This window comes from Dama dama, chromosome 22, assembly GCF_033118175.1.
Source record: "Dama dama isolate Ldn47 chromosome 22, ASM3311817v1, whole genome shotgun sequence".
Taxonomy (NCBI): domain Eukaryota; kingdom Metazoa; phylum Chordata; class Mammalia; order Artiodactyla; family Cervidae; genus Dama; species Dama dama.
Genome location: NC_083702.1, coordinates 5075480 through 5099421, shown reverse-complemented (window position 1 = coordinate 5099421; position 23942 = coordinate 5075480).

Sequence of the window (23942 nt, the reverse complement as noted above, 5' to 3'; positions counted from 1 at the left end):
CCCCCACACCTGGGGCCAGGTGGGACCCAAGGGGATGGAGCCCGGGGCTGGCCAGGGTCCTCCGCCCTGACTGGTCTGCGGACTGAAATGGGTTGAGGTCTGGTTGGTGAAGCAGGTAGGGTGTCCACATCCTAAAGCCCGGAACCTGTGACCGTGACCTTATGTGGAAAATGCTTGCTAAGTCATGTCTGACTCTTTGAGACCCCATGGACTGCAGCACGCCAGGCTTCCCTATCCTTCACTATCTCCTGGAGTTTGCTCAAATGCACATCCAGTGAGTCAGTGATGCCTTCCAACCACTTCATCTTCTGTCACCCACTTCTCCTCCTGCCCTCAATCTTTCCCAGCATCAGAGCCTTTTCCAATGAGTCCGCTCTTCGCATCAGGCGGCCAAGGTATTGGAGCTTCAGCTTCAGCATCAGTCTTTCCAATGAATATTCAGGACTGATTTCCTTTAGGATGGACTGGTTGGATCTCCTTGTTGTCCAAGGACTCTGACAGGAACCTATGACTGTGACGTTATTTGGAAAGTGCTTGCATCTTGGCTTATCTGGTGGGATATGAATCCCATGACAAGGTCCTCGTAGGAGAAGACGACGCAGAGGAGGGATGTGTGAAGACGGAGGCAGAGACGAGGAGATGCAGCCACAAGCCAAGGAGAACCCTGGGCCACAGGAGCTGCAAGAGGCAGGATGGACCCTCCCCGGGAGCCTGGAGAGGGAGTGGGGCCCTGAGGCACCTTAATTCTGGACTTCTGACCTCCAGACCCTGAAAGAATGAATTTCTGTTGTTTGGTGGTGGTGGTTTAGTTGTTAAGTCATGTTCGATTCTTGCAATATCGTGGACTGTAGCCCTGCAGCTTTCTCGTCCATGGGATTCCCCAGGCCAGGGTACTGGAGGGGGTTGCCACTTCCTTCCTCCAGGGAATCTTCCCCACCCAGGAGTCGAACCCAGGTCTCCCGCACTACAGGCAGACGCTTTACCAACTGAGCTACGAGGGAAGCCCCTTTTCTATTGTTTAAACCCACCCCACACGGCAGCCCCAGGACACCCACACAGGGTCCTTACGGGGCAACAGCCTCCGTCCACCCACGCCCGGTGGCCAGCGCCTGCCCCATCTCCACCCCTGTGAATAGTGGGAAGGCGGCGGGTGGGTGAGGGTGGGCAGGAGGGGTGTCCAGCCTGGCTGGGAGTGGGACAAGGAGGGACCGATGCTGCTCCTGAACAAACACCCCACTGCCTGACCCCCGCACGCACGGCCACCGCCAGGGCTGACACTCACGAGGACCCCCAGTTCATTCTGCGGTCTCACCTGGAAGACGGGGCCCGTGGAAACCACAGATGAGTGACTCGACCCCTCCAAGGACACGTTGAGGCCCGGGGACGCTGGGGGCCCCGGGGGAGGCGGCGGCTCTCAGGGACATGGTCCCCACCACCACCACTGCCTGCCCAGGGCTGCAGCCAGAAGTCTGGGTTCGAAGCGCTCAATGCGTCCATGGGGCAGCAGCGTCCCCTGCTGGCTGAAGCGCCCTTCGCACGCCCCGGCTTGGCCGGAACAGAGGACCCCAGTAACTCTGTCCGCCAGACCCCAGGGACCCCGTTCCCTGCGATGGGGACGAGTTCTGTGACAAATAGCAACATCACCGCACCTCCTCGTCAGTGTCTGGTGAATACGGAGTGCCGGAGCTTTCCTGGCCCTATCCATGGAGTCCTCCTGGCTCCATAGAAATGGGGACCTGAAGGCAGGAGTGGGGATGTGGGGTTCCCTGGACCTGTTCCCTCATCTCTAAAATGGTCCTGCCCCGTCTCCCACATCAGGGTGGCGCTGGGAGCACTCAGAGGGCAGCGGCTGAGGGCTTGGTGGGCAGAGGCTCTGCACCTTCCGAGGCAGGGGTGCGAGCAGGCTGGCTTCCGGGTGGGCAGCCTGGGCATTCACGCAGGTCCCAGTGCTCAGAAGGGCCAGACTGCTTCATGTTCTGCTGTCGCCATCTTTAAATGTAACCATTTCCGCACAAGAGGCCCTCACGCTCACGTCAAACCGGGCATCCACATGTGACTTCCTGGACCTGAGTGTGCGGGTGGTTTGGTCACTCAGTCGTGTCTGACTCTTTGCGACCCCATGGACTGTAGCCCGCCAGGCTCCTCATCTGTGGGGTTTCCCAGGCGAGAATACTGGAGTGGGTTGCCATTCCCTTCTCCAGGGGATCTTCCCAACCCGGGGATTGAACTAGGGTCTCCTGCGTTGGCAGGTGCATTCTTTACCACTGGAAGCCTCTGGGAAGCCCACGCCCTGAATGTAAGACCCACTCTTTGGCGCCCTTGGGCTGGTGGGGGCAGCCCTCCACCAGAGGCTGCCGGCTAAGCTGGGGCTGCGTTGGGCCTCCCGTGCTCCCCATAGGGGTGGCTGCCCCCACAGGAGCCTCCCACCCATGGGACCGTGTCCAAGCGCCTGGGGTGCCTTTCTGGACCTCTGGGCTGGCAGGACGCCTCCCCTAGACTCACTCACCCTGGGCCTCCCTGGGGGCATTGCTGAGATGGCGCACGTGGGTGCCCAGCTCTGCCCCCAAGAGGCCCAAACCTGGGATTTCATCATCCACACCTATCCTGGATGGTGCCCTCCTGCCAGGCCCAGGTCTTGAGGAGCTCCCCCGCGCCCTCCTCCAGCCGGCATGGGCGGTCAGCTCCTGGGTCACTCGGCCACAGGGCGACTCTAGATGGGATCCGTGGGTCTCTGCTGCCACCTCCCGGCCGACAGAGGAAACACAGCACCAGCCGGGGCGGCGGGCGGTGGGTGGGGCCCAGCAGCGAGGTGGACCCGGGACAGCAGGCGGGGAGGCCCGCCGAGGCAGGGGGGCGAGCGCCCCCTCCCGGAGTCACTCTCCACGTCACCGCTCTTTGTGCTCTCCCGTAGACAAGGGACCAAGGGGGAGGGAACGTGGCTGTGCCCCTGACGAGTGGCGAGACCCCTGGGACCCCCCCCCCGCCCCAGGTGGGTGCCCAAAAGCCAAGCCCCAAGCCCCCCGTGGAGACTACTCAGAGGACAGTTTGGCTTGGACCTCAGCGTCCCCATCAGGTCCTTCCTCCAAGCAGACGATCCTCATCCTCTTTCCAAGGCTTCAGACACAGCTCCCAATCCTCCTTCCTACAGGGAGCCCTCCGGTGCAGACAAACAGAGCCACCACGGGCAGAGACCCCCAACTCTGCCCTCAGGGACATCCGCAAGTGTCCGGGGGTCCTTAGAAGTGAAAATGGACCTCTAGTCCCACCCATTCAATGTACAGATGGAAAAAAAAAAAGGTGACAAGGAGGGTCAGGAAGGCAGGGGAAACGATGCTTAGCAAGCATTTTGCCCCCAGTTGTTTAATCGCTGAGTCCTGTCCGACTCTTCTGCGGCCCCATGGACTGTAGCCCACCCGGCTCCTCTGCCCGTGGGGTTTCCCAGGCAAACCCAGACTCAAATTCCGGCCTGGCCACCTTCCATCCACCTGCCTTCGCCTCCATGCCCACGCCTGTAAGACAAGTGGAAGGTCCTACCTCTTAGGCTGACCTCGAGGATTAAAGAAGCTAATATTTACAGAGTACTTGAGTGAGTATGTGTGCTCAGTTGCTGAGCTGTGTCCAACTCTTTGTAATCGTGTGGGCTATAGCCCGCCAGGCTCCTCTGTCCATGGGCTTTCCCAGGCAAGCATACTGGAGTGGGTTGCCATTTCTTTCTCCAGGGGAATCTTCCCGACCCAGGGATCAAACCCATGTCTCCTGATTGGCAGGCAGATTCTTTACCACTGAAGCCGCTGGGAAGCCTGTGCTTGAGTGAGACTCAGTGTCAAAGGCAAGCTCTGTCTGGCTACTCATGGTAGTCGGCGGCACAGTCTGTTGGGGGTGAGAATGGCCACAGCACCCTCTGCCCCCAGTGACACCCAAGCGAACACCCCCTTCAAGGCACAGGTGCTGGTGGGGTGCCAGGGAGCACCTGAGACCAGCGTCCATAACCCACAGGTCCACCCTGGAGACGGCGCTGAGCCCCTGTACCCCTGGGAGCCGCCCCCTGACCCCTCTCCCTGCCTCCTCCCGCCTCCCAGAGCCCCACCCAAGGTCAGAGCATCTCCCTCTCCAACCTCAATTTTAAACTGTAGATAAGAGTCTGTGCTCTCAGCTTAAACACCCTGTGGTCGCTTCCCCCGTCCTGGGGTAGAACCTAAACCCTTCTCTGGGCTACAAAGCCCGTGGGTGTTCCCGCTCCTTCACCCCACCCGGGTGCCCTGCTGCAGGGTCCCTCCCCAGGCCTTCACATGGGCGGTCCCTCTGCTGGGGCGGTCTTCTCCCCCTGCGCCATCACCTCCATCTGGCTTCAGCAGAGCCTCTGTGATCCCCACCTCTGCTACCCCCAACCCTGCAGGCCAGGCCCCCAAGGCAGAGCCACCAGCTTCCAGGGGAGAGGGGTCCTGTTGGCATTTGCCCAGTGGTGGCATCTGAGTGGTCATCTCCTTTACCCACCTTCTCTCAGCCACCCTCAGAGGCAACCCCTCCTGTGAGCCCTGCTCTGGGAGTGTTGATGATGGGGAGGCTGTGCCCGTGTGGGGCAGCGAGTGTGCAGGTGATCTCTTCCCACTCAGTTTTGCTGTGAACCCAAAACTGCTCTAAAATGTAAAATCTGGGGATTCCCTGGCAGTCAGCGGTTAGGACTCCACACTCTCACAGAGAAGGCCAGGGTCAGTCCCCGCTCGGGAAGCTGAAGTCCCACAAGTCACATGGCCTGGCCTCCAAAAAAAATAAAATAAATAAAATCTACTAGAGTATTTAAAAAGTCAGACCAAGAAGTGCCATAAAGAAGACATAGTTCAGTTCAGTTCAGTTGCTCAGTCATGTCCGACTCTTTGCAACCCCAGGGACTGCAGCATGCCAGGCCTCCCTGTCCATCACCAACTCCCGGAGTTTACTCAAACTCATGTCCATTGAGTCAGTGATGCCGTCCAACTATCTCTGTGGTCCAAGAATGTGTGAGGGTCCCCATCCCACATTCGGGGCCACCCAATGACCTATCCATCCAGTGATGTCTGCATTGTAAGCAGGAACACCCCAGACGGAGTCTCAGGAGCGTCCTGGAAAGGGGAGGTCAAGGCAGGTCTGAGCCACAGGGTTGGGGTCTAGGTTCGAGTAGAGACTGGCTGGGTGGGGCCCCCATTCCTGCCATCCTAGATCGGGACGGGCAGACACAGCAAGGGGACAGCTTTCTGAGTACTTCCTGGGGAGCCAGCAGCCACTTCGGGATGAGGAATTTGCCCAGAGTTCAGATAAATGGGTTTTCAGGAAGTTCCTGGAAGAGTAAAGTGCTTGGCAATTTTATCTTTCTGGGCAAACGTCTGGCATGGTCGTACTAATGCCTTAGTTCTCCGTCTGATGGGCCATGTGCTTGCAGATAGTTTGTTCTCAAGGCCCAGGGAAAGGGCTCAGTGACCAACCGGCAAGAGCCAAAGCTGCAAAAAGCAGGAGTCGTGGGCGTGAGCCACACGAGGCCTCATTGTTCCCGTCTGCAAGATGGAGTGTGGGCCTTCACAGATCCCCAAGGCCATTCCAGTTCTACTGGTGCCTCTGTTTAAAGATGGGGGGGTGTGGGGCCTGGGAAATTGTTCATGGCAGGCTATGGTGGGGCAGAGACAGGGGCAGAGTTGAATCCAGGGGTCCCAGCGCCCTGCCAAGCCCCCTCCCCATGCCCCTCCCCCACCTGCTGAGAAGAGCAGGAGTCCAGGAACCCAGGGGCAGGGCTGGGGAGTGGGGGCTGACTGCTGGAGAGGCGACCCCCTCCCCTCCTCAGCCCACCCCCATCCCTGTCTGCTCTCCCTGCATCTTCTCAGACCCAACCCACTGCCCCAAATCCCTTCCCCACGCTGAGGTCAGTCTTCCCAAAACCCAAATCGTCCCTTGGCGCTCACCAGCTCAGAACTCCCCTGTGGATTTCCACTGCCTGCCAGATAAGGGACCTCCACCTTCTCCAGACTAACTGCCTGTTTTGCAGACACTGATCCCAAAATTCATATGAAAAAGCAAGGGTCCCTGAAAAGCCAAATAATCTAGAAAAAGAAGAACAAAGTCAGAAAATTCCCACTTCCTCATTTCAAAGCTTACGACAAAGCTACAGGTATCAAGACAGTGTGGCAGGGACTTCGCTGGCAGCCCAGACTCAGGCCCCAGCTGAAGGCTGGATCCCTGTTTGCGGAACTAAGATCCCTCAGGCATGGTGTGGCCAGTGGAGTTCATCATTGCTAACACTCACGTGAGGAAGTCCACGTGAGGAAGCCCCAGAAAATTTCGACAGTGGGGGCTCTGAGGAGCTTCCAGGTGGGCAAACACATCCAGGTACCAAGGGTGTGGTACACCCCAACTCCGAGGGGACAGAAGCTCACAGACCCCGCCCTGCATATCTCTTCTCCTGCCTGTCCATGTGTATCCTCTGCCATACCCGCTCATGACCTGGTCACTGTGTTCCCCTGAGCTCCGGGAGCTGTTCTAGCAGACCGTGAAATCCAAGGGGGAGGAGGTCGCAGCAGCCTCTGATTTATAGACTTGCAGCCAAGTCAGACACATGTCGTGGGCTGTAACCTGGGGACTGACTGCTGGTAATCAGCATCTGAAGGTGAGGGGCAGCCTCATGGGGCTGAGCCCTTGACCTGCGGGGTCTAACGCCATCTCCACGTAGTGTCAGAATCGAGTTAAACTATAGGATGCCCAGGGGTGTCACATAATTGCCTGGTGTGGGGAAATCCTGCCACACACATCCACACACAGTGTCAGGAGCAGTATGAATGCGTCAGTGGTGTGAGTGTAAAGGAGACACTTGGGAGGAAGGCTGTGCGGAGGCAGGGGTCATTGTGCCCATTTCACAGAAAGGCAAACTAAGGCCCTGCAAGCTGAGTGGCTCCTTCTGGAGCCAGGATCCCTTGACCAGGACTGCCACTCACTCATCTACAAGAACCAAGGACCCTTCAGAGGGCACCCTGCTTGAATCACCACCGTTGGGTGTCTCCTCATCCATCCATCAGTGGCTGCAAACTCATTTTCAGAGTGTTCCCAGGGCTCCTCCTGCAGATGTTTCCTGAGCACCTACTGTGTGCCTGACACCTCACCCCACACGGAAGGGCCAAAGAGCAACCAAACCCATGCCGTGAGCTTGGATCCCCTGGCAGCCTGGGGAATAAGCCCACGGCTGAATGGCTTGGTTACATGAAAGTCACTTCCTTCTCACCACGAGGCCTGGAGGGAAACGCAGCTGATGACTCCATGAGGATGGGGAGGGGCGGGGAGGGCTTCCTCCCTCCGTGGGGGAGGGGATGTTTTTTCATCTGAAAGCCAGAAGGAAAAATGGGCACATCTAGCTAAGGGGAGCTGGGGCATGGCGGGGAGAGAGGGCAGGAGGAATAACACGTGCTGGAAACCTGGAGAAGTGAGGAAAGGAAGGACTGGGATCAAAGCAGGGTCAAACCCGGGAGGTCTGAGCATCGGACCTGAGACGAGGGCCCCAGAAGACACTTGCTGAAAAGGCTAGCTTCGAAAGGATCAGAGTGTTATCTTAATTTTTTTTTTTTTAATGATTCCTTGTGACCAGGGTGTCAGGGCAAAATAAACACAACCATTACAATTGTTTGCAAACTGCTCATCTCCCCCACCCAGACCTCTGAGCTTCCTTAGGCAGCAGAATCTGTGAAATGGACTGACAGACAGAAGCCGGAGAGGTTGGCTTGACTTGAGCGGAGCAGACCCAGCGGGGGAAGCCCAGAAGGGGCTCGGACCAGGGGGTGGGAGATGTAGGGAGGAGGAGAGGAAGCAGAGTCTTGGAGTGCCAGAGACAGCAGCAGATACTGAGCATGTGAGCGATGGGGAGAAAATTCTCAGATGTTTAGCTGTGACCATCTTCATCTGCAGTGCAGCGCTTTGCCAGGAGACCACAGTAGACGACCTGCCTCACAGTTACTTTGGTTATGACGCAAAACAGGTGCTTCTTTAATCAGTGGTGTTGCTGCCCCTGGTCCACTGAGTAACTGCATGTATGTGGTCTCCCACAATCAAAGTAATACCCATTTCGTTCTCTCTCTCTCTCTTTTTTTTTTTTGCCACAAAGCATGCGTAAAACACAGGGCTTGTGGAATCTTAGTTCCCTGACCAAGAACCAAACTAGCACCCCTGCAGTGAAAGCATAGATGCTTAACCACTGGACCACCAGGGAAGTACAAGAATAGTACACATTACTTACCAGATGATGGGAACATGCTAATTTGGAAAACTAGCTAGAGCAGCAACTTCCCTCCTTGTCAGGACCCAAAGCCCACCACGGAGAGCAATAGGACGTGCTACTCTGAGGCCTTTTCTCCATCTCTGCATTGCTTGCACACCCTCAGTGACGTCCCATACGATATTTTGAATCTGAGTGGGTTTTAATTTACTATGATCGCATAAGCACTTTTCCGTGTCTTTAAACACCATAAACCGGCTTCTAATGGATGCGTCATATTCCAGAAAAGGGATGTGTAGTCACCTCGTGATTCATTTTGCTGGGCTTTGACATGGCGCCTGTCTTCTCCTCTGATGAACAGGGTGAAGCTTTCCCTAAGTTTCAGAATATTTCCTTAGCGTGGGTTTCCAGACATGGAATTATTGAGTCAGCTCACTTCCTGAAACAGACAACCAAACAGGCCTCCAACAAGATTGTAGACGTTTACATTCTCTCCTGAGTACTCAATGGAAGGACTAATGCTGAAGCTGAAGCTCTAATACTTGGGTCACCTGATGCAAAGAGCTGACTCTTTGGAAAAGACCCTGATGCTAGGAAAGATCAAAGGCAAAAGGAGAAGGAGGCGGCAGAGGATGAGATGGTTGGGTAGTATCACTGATTCAATGGACCTGAACTTGGGCAAACTCTGGGAGATGGTGAGGAGCATGGGAGCAGTCCATGCTGCAGTCCCTGGTCCAAAGATTCGGACATGACTTAGCAGCTAAACAACATTCTCCCCAGAGGTACCACACTTCCCCTGTCAGCATCCCTCATACGCACACGTGTTATCACCTGTGATGTTGTCGACTTGAAACAGGAAGGAGGTCCTCCAGCCTGAGAGCCATTCCTCGGACAACCCAGGAGGATGCGCGTGTGTTTCTCTGCCCGCGATACTCGCGCCCTGGGCATCGTCTCCTCCTGGCCTGTCTGGGTCGGTGTCAGGGGGCTGCCTAGGGACCTTGCGGGTGGATGCTGCCTGTTCTAAGAAGTCCATAGATCCAGATCCACAGCTCTGGCTTCCTAGCCCATAAAGGAGGGCACTGGGAGGACCACAAGAGGATACATGGACCGCGGGCCCAGGCGCTGACTGTCCACCTCATGATTGCCTCTCACAGTCCGGTGCCCTGCAGGCCTGCCTTTGGGGGGATGCGTTGTTCCCTGGTCCAGAGCTCCTCCTGCCTCTTCCCAGAACAGCAGCAGATCAAACACGCTGGGCTCCTGGACTTCATTAGCATCATTTATTTCTCGGCGCCTCCAGAAGTTTCCACTTAACAAGAGAAACCTTTTTTAAATTACATGTCCCTTCCGGCAGCCACGTGGCTTGGAGGCTGAGGTCAGATGGGATTTGTCAGGGTCTATGGGTTTCAGAACCTCTCCCCACTTCAAAGGCCCAGGCCCCGCCCCGGGGGAAGCCCAACTCCACTTCCAGATGGAAGGAGGCCAGGGCCAGAGCCCCGCAGCCAGTTCCAGGAGGCCAAGAGCTCCCCCAGCCCCCAGGAGAGCCGGGGGCCATCTCAGGGAGGCCCCAACCACTCATCTGCTCCGTCACTGGCCCTGTTTGCTTCATGTCCTCAGCACTGGGGCTGGCCTGGGGCGGGGGATGGAGAAAAAAGTCAGACAAAGTGACCTCTCGCCAGGCAACCATCAGGCTCTGGAAGACAGATGGGCCCCGGACCAGGTCATCACATTCAGAAAATCTGTTTCCTGAGCGCTTACTGTAGGTTACAAACTGCACAGGGAGAGTCACATGGTGAGAATTCTATGAGCTGGGGACAGGCAGGCGGGATGTTTCTGCTTCCGGGCCTCCCTCGGGGCGGCCCACAAAGGCCCTGAGCCCCTGCGGCAGGGTCGGCCAGAGGAGTGTGTTCCCACCTGTCCTGGAGGCACCCAGGGGGCGGGGTTCCTGTAGGCGGCCTGGCAGGAAGCAGATGTGGGAAGCGGGCAGGGACGGGGGCCACGGTGACCTCCGCAGCCCACCCGCCACGGAAGCCAGGGCAAGGACACTGCGCCAGGGGCCTGGCGGGCCTCGCTGGTCAGTCTCTGCCCCCTTCTTGACCTGCTCCAGCCCAGTGGCCACGATGAGGCCACAGCTGGCGGACACAGAGGCTGCGGGCACCTTCCAGAAGCGGCCAGTCCTGGAGGACAAGATGGAGGTTTCTAAGTAGAGACGGGGTGCAGGACGCAAATAGACGAGCCCACCCCAGAAACACCAAGGCCAGCTTTTAAAGAAAATGAAGTAAGGAGACTTTCCTGGTGGTCCGGTGGTTCGGACTTTGTGCTTTCACTGCCGAGGGGCCAGGTTCAAGCCCTGGCTCAGAGAAAGCCCAGACGCAGCATCCCAGAGACCTCAGGTCAGCCCCCCAGATTCAGGGGCTGTCATCTCAACCCTGAAAAGCCCACAGCCGGGGTCTCCTGGTTCCGTCATCCATCCCTACCCCCTCCCAGCGCCCCGGGATATGGTCCTGGGCCCTCAGGGAGCAGGGCTTGGCAGAGGCCCCTGCGCACAGACACCCCCTTCCCCCATGATGGACTCACCTTCTCCCATGTCTCCTCCGGGAGCTGGACACTGTCTGCCTGTCCCCATGTGCCCTGCTGCCTGGGGGCAGGGGGATGGGAGGGAAGGGGGATGACCTTCAGGTCTTGAGAGTTGCGGGGGATGGGAGGCTTGAGTACAAGTCGCTTTGGCTTGATTAATTGATGTCCTCCTCACCACCATCCTATGAGTAGAAGGCCCCTGAGCGGCCACGGTCTACATCTTGCTGACCTGAACATGAGTCAGGTACTCATTTCATTCCCATTTCAAAGATGAGGCAACCGAGGCAGAATTAGAACCCACAGCTTCCACTGTGCGGCCCTGGCTCTTTGCACTTAGCCATGCCTCCTCCTGGCATTGGTTTTTCGTCTTCTGCATTAAATGTTCGTCAAAGTATTTCACACCCAATAACTGGTCTAGGACAGGCTCAGCAACTACATAGAGTCAGTAAGGAAGTGAGTGGGAGGCTTGGGGCAAGGGCTGGTGACGCAGCAGCCATCATTCCTGCCCCCAGGAGACTTTTTTGCTCAAAACCCAAAACATCGGGATCAGACAGAAGCTATTAGGTCCAAATCACGGAGCTCTGGAGGTCCCAAAGGTGGAGGGAGGGGAGAGGTATTGGGCCCACCCTGTAGCAAAACAGCTCCTCGGAGCCAGGTCACATGTAAGCAGAGGCCAGCTTTTCCCGGGTCCTCCAGACTTTGGGGGTTCACCCCACACCCACCCGGAAGTATGACTGTAGCGCCTTCTCAGGCTTATCACTGCCCCTCCCTGCCCCCACCCCACCCCATCTACCCACACAGGGCACTAGTGAGAGTGGGAGCTTGACTGAGACTTGGGGGGGCTCCCAGCGGGGCCTCTGCATTGCCCGCTGCTCAGCTACCGGGGTCCCTCCTTGGGCATCGGTCCCGCAGGCCCTCCTGGGCAGATCTGCACCCGGGCATCCTCTGCTTTCTTCCTAGATTCTCACCACAGCGTCTGCACACTCCCCCCCTCTGTGTTACGTGGAGTCATTCACTCAGCCAGAGGTTCCACCGCATCAGGATCTGGGACGGTTAGAGATGTCCCCTACCCACAAGCTCACAAGTGGGAGCCGCCACGGTTCCATGGATGCCGGCAAAGACACAAAATGCCTGGATCAGAAACAAAGGATGGCCTACGACTCACGGCAGCAGCGGGAGCCAAGTGTCAGCATCGTCGTGGGCCAGTTCCCCAAGTTCCAAGCTCCACAGAGGGCCACCTGCATGTTCCGTGGTTGTGTTCTAGGAGAGGAGCCCCGGCCTCAGGGAAGCTGAGTCTGGGGGCTGGAGGGGGCAGTAAGCATGCCTGGCTTTACTCTGGAAGGACAAAGGGGCTCTGTATTTCCAGGCTGTTCACTTAACGCTGTGTCGCATGGCATCCTCCCAAGATCCACTTCCACTGGGAACCTGCGAACACAGTAATGGTCTTATTTGGAAATATGGTCGTTGCAGATGTAATCAAGCTAAGATGAGGTCCTCCTCGACTGGTGAAGTGAAAGTGTCAGTCGCTCAGTCGTGTCCTGCTCTTGGCGACCCCATGGACTGCAGCCCATCAGGTTTCTCTGTCCATGGGATTCTCCACGCAAGAACACTGGAGTGGGTTGCCATTCCCTTCTCTAGGGGATCTTCCTGACACTGGGATCGAACCCAGGCCTCCTGAATTGGCAGGCGGAGTCTTTACAGTCTGAGCCACCAGGGATGAGTTCTTAATCCACCATGACTGGTGTCCTAGTAAGAAGAAGGAAGCCTGGACATAGGAACACAGAGGGAAGACAGAGGCAGGGGCTGGAGGCATTCTGCCACAAGCCAAGGCGGCTGGCCGTCACCAGAAGCTGGGAGAGGCAAGGAGGATTCTTCCCTAAAACTTTTGGAAGGAGTATGACACCTCTTGACACCTTGAATTTGGACTTAACGGCTTCCAGAACTGTGAGAGAATAAATTTTTTTGTTTGTTTTTAGTCCACCCAATTTGTGGCCATTTATTATAGGAACCAGGGGAACTAATACATCACTACCCAAAAGCCTTGAAGAGATGGTCAGGAACCAAGGAAAGTGGTGTCTTGCTCACAATACACACAGAACCACAGGGAGCCCACAGAAGGTCATGTCTAAGTCCCATGATGCTTTTGTTCATCAGAACTTAAGACCCACCCATCTTTTCTTGCACTTGGGATGAGCTGGGGGGTGGGTGGGGCGGGTGTCTCATCTCTGCCCCAGTTGGTTCACCATGGCATTTTTCCCATCTTCATAAAGGAAATTTTTCACCACCTGATAAGAAAAATTGTAAATGCTTTTATCGTATCATTGCTACATACAGGATTTCCACCAAAGACTGTTTCAAGAAAAGCTGCTGTGGATTTCAACATTTTTAAAGCTGGAATGTCTGGGCCCAGCCCGCTTAACTGGCAGCTCAGAGAAGGGCAGGGGCTCGCCCAAGGCCAAGAGTGAGTCAGAAGCAGCGTTAGTCAGTTCCCCAAACGCCAGCCCTGAGCACAGCCTCCCGAGTTCGTCCCCAGTTTCCGCTGATCAAAGAGAGTTCAGAGCAGAAGACGGGAGGCGGGACAGAGCAGGAAGCGTGGACGTTGCTGGGGCCCCGGGCGAGTTGGGCAGGGCTCACGCCTCTGCCGCTGGGGACATAAGTGCCCTATTAACAGCATCATTCTGCCGTCTCCTCCCCTTTCTCCCTCTGACCACGGAAAACTCAGCCGCATCTGTAACACCCACCCCTCCCATCCACACCTCTTCTCTCAAGCTACGGAGCGTAGCCTCGAGCACTGTCGGGCCAAGGTGTTACCCAAAACGTCCTGCTGACAGGGGGCCACCTCTTCAGCGGGGAGTCAGGGACCTCACCCCTCTTCCTCCACAGACCGGCAGGTGCAGCACTCTGTGTGTGTGTGTGTGTGTGTGTGTGTGTGTGTGTGTGTGTGTGTGTGTGTGAGGCTGTGCCGGCCCCAGGGACCGCCGCCTCTGCTCAGCCCACCCACCCGCTCATCCCACAGGCTCAGAGCCCCCACCAGGGGCCGGACGCACTGTACCAAAGGCAGCCACGGGATCTGGGTTAATCCCCAGGTCAAGGGGATGTCTGCCCATTTCACACACGGAGCCAGAGGCTCAGAGGGGCAGGTCTACAGCCAGAAAGTAGGCATGCAGGTAAACTGGGGGCGGGTGGGTGGGCGAAGGGTGGGGGGAGGAAGGAAGGGAGGAAGGAGTCACTAGACACCCTTTCAAGAGATAACTCAGCATAGTCTAACACATCAGCGGATCCCATAAGGGTCTGTATCTTTCCTGGCCTTCGGGCAAGTCTACAACTCTGTAAGTTGTAGAAAACTGACAGTAAAACAAAGATTCTTATCCATAAAGATGCAAATGAATTTCACAAGGTGGAGGGACACTGGATCCCCTACCCTGGGGAAGCAGCGAGCTTTGCATCTATTAGCAAATTCAGTTCTGCCTTCCGGATTGCTTACATGTGTCTGCTCTCGGCTTTTCCTCTGAACTGATTTTGTAACATCTTACTGATGGTTAGATAGCATCACTGACTCAGTGGACATGAATCTGAGCAAACTCCGGGAGATAGAGGAAGGCAGGGAAGCCTGGTGTGCTGCAGTCCAAGGGGTCACAAACAGTCAGACACAGCTCAGTGACAGAACATCTGATCCCCTCACAAACTGATCAAGTAAATACAATCACAGGTACATGTTCATTTAACATCTGTAGAGAATCATCAGCTTACACTTTAGCCCAGGGGTTGCAGACTCCAAGTGTGCCTGGAGGGAGGACCCCTTACCTCCCAGGCAGTGGCCCCACTGAACTCTCCGGATTCCAAAAGCCAGATTCAGTAGGCCCTGAGAGTCTACACTTCTAATCACATCCCTGGTATTGGCGCCTCAGACTTTGAGGACCACAGTTCACCCCTGAGCTGACCCTGATTCCTCCGTTTGACCCACCCCATCCTACTCTCTTCTCTAGGGTACACCTCTCAGCCCCCTGACAGGTCCTCGGAGAGCAGGCTGAGTTCCCGGGGTCCCCACACGCCCCCAGAGGCTCTCTGCGGTGGATGGAGCCCTGAGCCTGCTGTTGGCACTCAAGGCCCAATCTCACATCCAGGGCCTCACTCCATCTGGGGGTTTGGGGTGGGCAGTGACTAAGAGGCAGACTGGGCTCCCGTCCGGGGACGGGAGGTCACAGCAGGGCCCTCCCCAGGGCCCAGTCCCAGCAGAGGCGGCCCTGGGCGAGGTCCTCGGTGAGCAGGGCCGGGCACCGAGGAGCAGGGGCCTCCCCACCGTTCTCGCAGCCTCAGACCCCTGAAGCCGTTCCCACGACCCCACCACAGCAGCACTAACCTCCCCAGATTCCTGAGACTCTGAGCCTGACCCCCAGGACTGGCTTGGAGGGGCCAGCCCCTCTCCCTATCCATACAAATAGGGTCGGGACCCTAGAACTCAAGCTGAAGTCCCCTCTTGTATTTAACTGTTATTCTGGCCACACCGCGAGACATGTGGTATCTTAGTCCCCTGACCAGAGATGCAATCTCTGCCCCCTGCAGTGGAAGCATGGAGTCCTAACCCCTGGACCACCAGGGAATTCCCATCCCCGCCCCGTCTTTTTAAAAAGTGCATTTTGTTTATTTATTTGGCTGTGCTGAGTCTTAGTTGTGGCATGTGGGACCTAGTTCCCTGACCCGGGATCGAACCTGGCCCCCTACAATGGGAGCTCAAAGTCTCAGCCAGTGGACCATCAGGGAAATCCCTGCACTCCCCTCTTAGAATTCTCCCGAGTGGCTTCTGCTGGTATCTACGAGGACCTTCCCATCTGAGTCCACCTCTCCAGCTGCTGAGTGCAGAGGAGGACACGGGGGTCCTCAAAATGCAGCCCCCTGCAGGCTGAGTCTGGGTGGTTCGCTGGGCATCTCTGCCCTGGGTCTTGGGTTCCCCCAATCCTCCCAGACCCTCCCATCCCTCAGTAGGGGGACCCCCTCCTTAAGAGGCGAGTGATTTGCCCCAGGCCACCCCAAGGAGGACTGGCAGAGGAGAAACGATGCCCTCAAGTCACCAACTCCTTCTGGACTGGACCACACCGCCTGGGCTCTCTCAGCAGACAAGCAGGCGTGCATGCGAGGGGACTGCCAGGAGCTGAAGGACATGTGCCAGCAGACAGACCGGGCACAGAGAACGTGCAAGGCCTCCGGCAGCCCAGGCACAGATGCCCAGTGGAGCTTCTGGGCTCACCCTTCCCTTCTCCAGGAGAACATGTGTCCACGGCCTGGGGACAGAAGCTGGGCCAGGAGGAAAGTGAAGCTAGATAAAAACGGAGGCAGAAAAGGAAGGCTCCTGGAGGGGCTCGCTGCCCACCTAAAACCCCCATAATGCCCTTCAAGTGCTAAATAAGAAGACTGTGCTATTTGAATTAGAAAAGGAACATGTAAACCTCTACTCCGGTGTTCAGATACAATAACGTTAGATACAATAACTGAAAATAAGCTGAATAAAGCTTTATAAGTGCAGCCAGCTGGTCTGCCTAAAGGAAATGTTACCCACCGTGAAAAAGCACAAGCGCCTCTGCACCCACTGTGGGCATCTCAGCAAAGCCCCCTGGCTCCAGCCCCAGGAGCCTGCGCCTGCAGGGCACCAGGCCTGCACCCAGGCTGTTGCTCTGGGTGTCTCCCCAAGCACCCAGCCCAGGCTTCCCACCATCCCGGTTTACCGTCTCTGCAGCGGGGACAGGACTCCTGCAAAGACTGACTCCCTGAGACAGGCTGCTTTGAGCCACGTTCCCCAGCAGGCCTCGCCTCTGGGCCCTGTCCTGGGCCTGAAGCCCGGCTGTAGCAGGAATCCCCCACCCTTGATGTCTCTTAGTGAGTTTCTGTCCACTCGTGCCCTTACCCCTTCCTCAGCTCTAAGTCCCCAGCCATCTGCTGCATTCAGACTTCAGCCTAGTCTCTCTTCCCTGTTGCAGTAGTCTTGGAAAAAATCTTCCCTGCTGGTTCAACGTTTCACAAGTGTCAGAATCATTTCTCTTCAACACGGCCCACTCCCCAAGTCTCTGCCATTTCATGAGCCCTGAGACAGTGGACTCGGGGTAAAGGTCCATGGCCTCAAAGCCCTAGGTTACTCATGAGCTGACCCTTCGTGTATCACCTTCCCAGGTCTCCCTGGTCCTGTTAGCTCAACTGCCTTGGCTTCCTCCCTCAATTCAGTAACCATTCTTTCATTCACTCTAAGCCTTGGCTAAGCTCCACCACGGGGCGGAACGTCCACGTGGGTCATCTGGCTCTGCTCTCACTGAAATGCCACGAGACCAGTCTGTTGACCTGTTCTTGGCTTTGAACACTTGTTGTTGTTGTTTAGTCACTAAGTTGTGTCCAACTCTTTGCAACCCTGTAGACTGCCAAGATTCTCTGCCCATGAAATTTCTCAGGCAGAAATACCAGAGTGGGTTGCCATTTCCTTCTCCAGGGGATCTTCCCAAACCAGGGATTGAACCTGCATCTCCTGCATTGGCAGATGGACTCTTTACCACTGAGCCTCCTGGGAAGCCCTTGCACTCATTCATACTTTAAAACAAAACAAAACAAAAAAACTTATTTTAACAAGTTAGAATTATCATGCTAACAGAACTTGGCAAGCCCTTTATAAGAAAACGACAGGGACATCCCAGGCGATCCAGTGGTTAAGACTCTATGCTCCCAATGCAGGGGGCCTGGATGTGATCTCTGGTCAGGGAACTAAGATCCCGCATGCCCAATGGCACAACCAAAAAAGGAAAGAAAGAGCATTACAGACCAGGGTCACTCATGAACTTACATGCAAAACTCTCAACACAGTTTTAGCAAATCAAATCCAGCAATATATACAAATGATAATAAATTGTGACAAAGCAGGCTTTTTTTTCCAGAGATGCAAGGTTGGTTTAACAGTCAAAATCAATGATTCATATCATTAACAGAATAATTTTTTTTAATTGTATGATTTCAATTGATGCACAAAAGCATGGGCTCAAACTCCTTCATGATTTAAAAGAATTTAAAAGAATGTTTTTGATTCTTAGCAGTATAGTAATAGGAGGGAACTCCATCTACCGAATAAAGAAACTGCAAGAAAACTTCCAGCTAACGTCACAGGGGAAGTGGGGAGACTGAGGCTTCTCCTGAAAGGCCAGGAAAGAGATGAGGTATCCACGGTCACCACTTTCACTCCACGTTGTCCTAGAGGTCCCAGCCCATCTGTGTGCCAGCAACACGCCCATCCGCCTGAAAACCCTGCATCATCTCCCAACACCCCCCAAACTGAGGCCTCTGCTCAGCTTCTTGCACTGGGGTGCGGGGTGGGGACGGTCCCAGGAAGGCTGAACCGGGGAAAAAGGGCCACAGACACTGTTTCTGCAGAGATTTTTCAAGGCAGATTTAAACTGGGTCTGGGTTTCCTGCAGAAGCCAGGCTTATTCTCTCTGGGAAATCAGAAAGCAGCGATTGAAGACAGACCCTTGACAGGACTGTGGGGCTGCACTAAGCCCGCTCGCTGGCCCCGGGTGCTTGGCTGAGTGCGGGGGGGCGGGAGGGCTGCCAGTCTTCTCAGAGAGGGGCACAGATGGGGGGCTGGGTGCTTGTGAAAGGCCTTAGCCCAGACCCTTTCAGCCCCGAGTATTCCTTCTCACTCCCCACCCGCGTGGGGGAGGGCCAGCACTGCGGGTCAGAGCTGTTTCAGGGAGGGGTCCGGCCCACAAGGCTGGCAGCCCGGGTGCCCTGAGCCCACCTTCTCAGGAGCCCCTGCCTTGGTTCCATGCCTGGACTGAGCCCAAGACCCTCGAAGGCAGACACCAAGGCCTTTGTGATGTTCCAGGTGCCAGCCGGTGGGATGTGTTGGTCCCCGAGTCCCAAGCCTGGTTCTGCCCCGGGGCTGGGAGGACAGGGCTGGCAAGCTCTCACTAGACTCCCAGGATGAGGTGGTACCCTATTTCCAGGACCCTTTCTGGGCTTCCACTATTACAGATGACTCATTGGAAAAGACCCTGATGCTGAGAAAGATGGAGAGCAACAGGAGAAGCGGGCGGCAGAGGATGAGATGGTTGGATGGCATCACCGACTCAACGGACATGAATCTGAGCAAACTCAGGGAGATGGGGAAGGACAGGGGAGCCTGGCATGCTGCAGCCCATGGGGTCACAAAGAGTCGGACACGACTGAGCGACTGAACAACATCAACAGTATTACAGTCCTCAGCCACCAGCTGGCAGGACTGATTTCCAGGTCTGGTTTGCCTGCCCCCACCTCAGAGGTCCCCAGGGCTCCCCCCTGCATCCGGGCCCAAACTCAGAATCTAACGTGGACGAGGCACTTAGAGAACACTCCTTGACTTGAACCATGCTCAGCCCCTGTGACCGTGGCCGGCGGGCCAGCCCAAGTTTTCAGAGTGACCGAAGCCAGGCGGAGGGAGGCCTGGCTTTCAGCTGGGGCCAGGGCTGGGAGCAGATCGCTCCTCCAGGGCTGGAGCTGGAACCAGCGGGTGCAGAGCCAGGAGGTTGCAGCTCTCTGCTGGAGCCCCCATCCCCCGGCCACCTGGCAAGTCTGCCCAATGCCCAGGTCGGGTCATCTCCCCCAGCCAGCCTGGCCCAGTCATCACAGCTCCGGCTCGGCTCCTACATCTCACATCTTGTCCTGCCCTGTCCCTCTCAGCCTGAAAATCGAAGAAGGGGGCTGTCAATGGTGACCCACGGAGAGGGTCCTCACTACCAAAGCCCCCCCTCCCCGACCAAGATGGCCAGGAGCACCCCAGTGGGAAAACAGGGTGAGTGGCTCGCTTGTCGCCTAAAGGGAGGACGTGCCTGGGAGCCGTGGGTGCTCATAAGAAAGGACTTCAGGGCGCTGGGCGTGTGCTGGGTGATGGGTGGCTCTGAGTCCCAGATTGGACCTTCTCAGGAAGGGTGGGTGGTGCTGTGATCAGGAAGCTTGGTAAACCTTCTCTGCAAGGAGGGGAGCCTGGCGCGAGGAGTCACTCCTGCAGCCGGGAAGGGAGAGGTTTGGTCATTTTGTGGCCTGGCCGATGTTCACACTGTCATCTGTGTTCAGTGATCATCAAGCTGTTTTTGATCAGCTTTGTCTGGTGCTGGTGTTCTGGGCAAGTTTATGTTCCGTGGGAGCGCAGGCTGTTTGTTCCGGAGAAGGAGGGGTCCGCAGAGAAAGGGGACAGCTGCATGGAGCACGGCCCCCTGAACATTCAGGAAAATTCCTGAGTACACCAGAGGCTTCAAAACTGCGGACACGCATGGTGTTTAATTTCCTCCATAGTATTTATGTGTATAATGGGCTTCCCTGGAGGCTCAGATGGTAAAGAATCTGCCTGCAATGCAGGAGACCCGGGTTCGATCCCTGGGTTGTGAAGATCCCCTGGAGAAGGGAATGGCAACCCACTCCGGTATTCTTGCCTGGAGAATCCTATGGACAGGAGCCTGGCAGGCTACAGTTTTATGTGTATAATATTCTTGTACCACTGTAAGCACCTCATGAGAGGAAGATTAATCCTGAAGCACCAAGCCAATCTCCCGTCCAAGAGCCGCTGGACAGGGATCCAGGCCGGGGTAGAGCCAAACTCAGCTTCAGGAGACCTGACTTCCTGTCCTGTTCTCACTGCCTGTACTAGTTTCCTGCGGCTACAGATGGTCACAGGCTTAAAACACAAATTTATTATGTTATAGTTCTGGAGGCCAGAAGTCAACAGGGCCACATGCCTTCTGGGAAGAATTCATCTTGTTATTACTTTTTCTAGCTTTTAGAGGCCTCCTGCATCCCATGACTGGTGGCCCCTTCCTCCGTCTTCAAAGCCACAGGGGGAGCATCTTCCAATCTCTCTCTCTGTGCCTCTTGCCATAGCACCCTTTCTCACTCCTGCCTCCTCATAGGATCCTTGGAAGGGTATCAGGCCCACTGGGTAACCAGAATCATCTCCCCAGTTGAAGCTCCTGAATCACATCTTCAAAGTTCCTTTTGCCATAAAAGGTGATACCTGCACAGGGGTTAGGACATGGACCTCTTTGGGGGCCGTTACAAGCCTGGCACGTAGTGTGATGCAGGGCAAGTCACTGCACGATGCTGGCCTCCATCTCCCTGTCTGCCATCACTGGATAGGTGTCTCCAAGGGTCTTCCCCATGCAGAAGAGGCTTAGAGAGCCCTGGGAGTCCTTGGGCTCTTTCCACATCCCACAAAAGCCCAAACTCCCCTCTTGGCCAAGTGGGATGTGTCAGGAGACTCCAGAAGGGGCCCCAGATCCACAGGGGCAGTGTTGGAAATAGCAAGACTCACCCATCAGACAGCTAAGCTTTGCACAGGGCTTTAGCTTTTTTTTTTTTTTTAGTATTGATTTTTATTTATTTATTTGACTGTGCTGGGTCTTAATTGCCATGAATGGGATCTTTGATCTTCGTTGCAACATGTGGGAGCTAGTTCCCCAACCAGGGCTCGAACATTGGGAGTGTGGAGTCTTAGCCACTGGCCCACCAAGGAAGTCCCAGGGCTTTAGATCTGCTAAGTAGGTCTCTTCCAAGCCAGGCGGTGAGCAAAAGCTCACTAAATGATGTTCAGTGATTCAATCAGCCAATGAATAAGTGAAAGAACAAACGTGAAACTGACAAGTATGACCCTCCCCCGCTGCACAGACAGGAGCCTGAGGCTCTGCAGAGTCTGTGTCCTTCCACACCAGGGCTGACCCGGCACACGGCAGGGCTGGCCTCCTTCGGAAGGCAGAGAAGGAAACGGAAGGTCGGCGGCCGCCGCAGGGCTGGGCCTCACCTGAGCTGCCTGCGGTTTCCCACGGCCTCACGTGACCTGCAGATTAGCTCAGAGGAGACGCGTGTGCGGGCTGGGGTTTCCTGCCAGGCGCAGGGACACATGCAGTTCTCACCCGGCAGCTGGAGGACATGGATGGGGCTCTGGGGGTCGACTGCTTCTGGATAACCTGGGTCCCCTCCACGCTTACTCTCCAGTCCTGGGCCCCTCAAAGGAGAAGAGCTCAAAGTCCCCCAAAACCAGATACAGACTTTAAACCAGGGGGTCCTGGGTTGGGGCGACTGGCTCTGTCGTCACTTACTGACATGTGGTCCTGGATATCTTTTAAAGGCTTTATTTTTTTGGAGTAGTTTTAGGTTTACAGCAAAATTTAGGTACAGAGATTTCCCACGTACTCTCTGCCCCCACACTGCAGAGCCTCCCCTAATATCAACATCAGATGCCAGGGTGGTACATCTGTTACAATTTGTGAACCGACACTGACACCTCCTTATCATACGAAGTCTAGAGTTGGCCTTAGGGACGGACATTCTTCGGGTTTGGACCAACCTGTAAGGACATGTATCCACTATGACAACATCATAGAGAAATTTCACTGCAGGAAAAATCCTCCGTGCTCCATCTGTTCATCCCTCCTCCCCTGAACCCTTGGTGACCTCTGATCGCACTGTCTCCATAGTTCTGCCTTTTCCAAAATGTCATCAAGTTGGACTCACACAGTATGTAGCCTTTTCGAACTGGCTTCTTTCACTTAGTAACATGCATTTATGTTTCCTGGCTCTTAATGGCTTAATATTAATAGTTCCTTTCTTTTTAGCACTGAATAACATTCTACTGTATGGCTACACCACAGTTTATCCACTCACTGAAGGCCACCTTGGTTGCTTCCAAGTTTTGGCAAAATGACTAAAGCTGCTATAAATATTCGTATGCAGGTTTTGCACGGATTTAAGTTTCAGTTCCTCTGGGTAAATACCAAGGAGAGTGCTTGATGGATTGTATGGTAAGAGTATGTTTAATTTTGTAAGAAATCTATAAACTGTCTTCCAGAGTGACTGCACCATTCTGCGTTCCCACCTGCAATCAATGAGGACTCCTGTTGCTTCACGTCTTTGCCAGCATCGGGTGAAGTCAGTGTTCTGGATTTTGGCCATTCTAATAGGTATATAATGGTATCGCATTGTGGTATTGTATTTCCTTAATAATATTGGAGGCAAGGTATGTTTCATATGCTTATTTGCCATTTGTATATCTTCTCTGGTCAGGTATCTATTAGGATCTCTGGCTGGGCATGTTTTATAACCTCTATGTTCCTGATTCCACATCCATAAAGTGGCAAAAATAATACCTATCTGTTCTAGTTCTGGCCCCAGGAGAAGACAGAATTTGCCCCAGGTGGTCCAAATAAGTCCCGTGACTAAAGGGATTGCTTACAGAGGTGTGGCCATTTCAGGAGCACCCAGAGACCGGTGATGGCAGGAAGCTGCTACCATCCTTGGGGCTGGAGGAACTATTAATAGCAGAGGAAATAATGTTTCCAGCAGAAGCTGGTGGGAGCTAGTCACAGAGGGCTTCCCAGCCAGAGTTGTGGTCATGGAGGTGAACAGATGGTGTCCATGTACAGCACATGGCAACAGGAGGAAAGGTCCCATCCTTTCTCCCTCCCCCTCTGATCTCCAGCTGTTGTCTCCACAGGCCAAACCCAAACAGGCATCAGCAGGGGATGCAGTCCACAGGACTGGCATGGAGTCTGGATCTAGGGGTGGCAAGGGATGCCACAAGTGACAAGTGACTGGCACTGCTCCTCGTGGGGTCATTCATCCATGCATTCTGTCAACAAACATCTATCTGGCACCTTACAAGTGCCAAACACTGCCCTAACCACCAGGAACCCTTTGGAGGAAGAAAAGAGACAAATCCCCACCTTGGGGAATTTACATTCTTCTATCAAACTATGGGCTTCCTTGGTGGCTCAGTTGTAAAGAATCTACCTGCCAAGGCAGGAGGGTTTGATCCCTGGGTCAGGAAGATCCCCTGGAGAAGCAAATGGCAACCCACTCCAGTATTCTTGCCTGGGAAATCCCATGGACAGAGGAGCCTGGTGGGCTACAGTCCATGGGGTCGCAAAACAGTCAAACACAACTTAGTGACTGAACAACAATCAAACTATATAATAAAGAAATAACCACTGCAGAATATAATGCCAAGTGCAAGTACTAAGAAGTCAAAGGAAGTAAGGCAAAAGAAGAGAATGGTGGGGCAATGTTAGATAGTTCAGCAAACATGCTAGAAATTCCCAGGACACATTCCACGTGTTTGCTCCAACTGGTCCCTCCGTCCCGATACCCT